The following is a 653-nucleotide window of genomic DNA, read 5'->3' as shown; positions in this document are numbered from 1 at the left end:
TATCAAGGAAGATAGCTGGGGTGTTATCCCAGGTAGACCCCATGCCATGGGGAAGCTTCCAAATGCATGGAGGGCATGGGGCAGGCACCTGGGTAAACAGCTGTTAGAAAGAGGACAGATGTTTGGACCAAGTCAGAAAAGTCCACAACAGGAAGCAATCTGTTGGTACTAGCCCTCAGCCTGACATATGAAACTGCAGCCAACTTCTAAGTATAAAAACCACTCCATTTCCACAGAGAGCAGAACAACTCGAGGCCTGCAGGCTCTCCAGCAGAGCCGCTAAGAGCTTATTACGTCAAGAGCAAATGGAGCAGACGAAGGCAGATGTGCCTTTTTGAAATGACTGTAATTAACTCCAATTCTGTCCCCACACTTTATTTTTGCTGGCTGGGTTTGTCATTTAGCTGTTAGAACAAGCCTACTACATACCTCGGATTTTTTCCCTTTACCTTGCCATTCCTAGCAACAGCACGACTCCATCACCTGTCCGGGCAAATACAGAGTCTTTGTCTGGATGGTGTCAGAACACCCTGCACATTCATGGTAACCTTGAAAATAACGTCTACAAGCCAGCCAACTGGCTGAGAGCCTCCAAGGACTGCAGGGCATTAAAGGACAATGTCTTTAGTCACGTATGTCCTCAAGTGTAGGGA

This window comes from Ursus maritimus, unplaced genomic scaffold (genome assembly GCF_017311325.1).
Source record: "Ursus maritimus isolate PB19 unplaced genomic scaffold, ASM1731132v1 scaffold_7, whole genome shotgun sequence".
Taxonomy (NCBI): Eukaryota; Metazoa; Chordata; class Mammalia; order Carnivora; family Ursidae; genus Ursus; species Ursus maritimus.
This window is presented reverse-complemented; position numbering follows the sequence as displayed.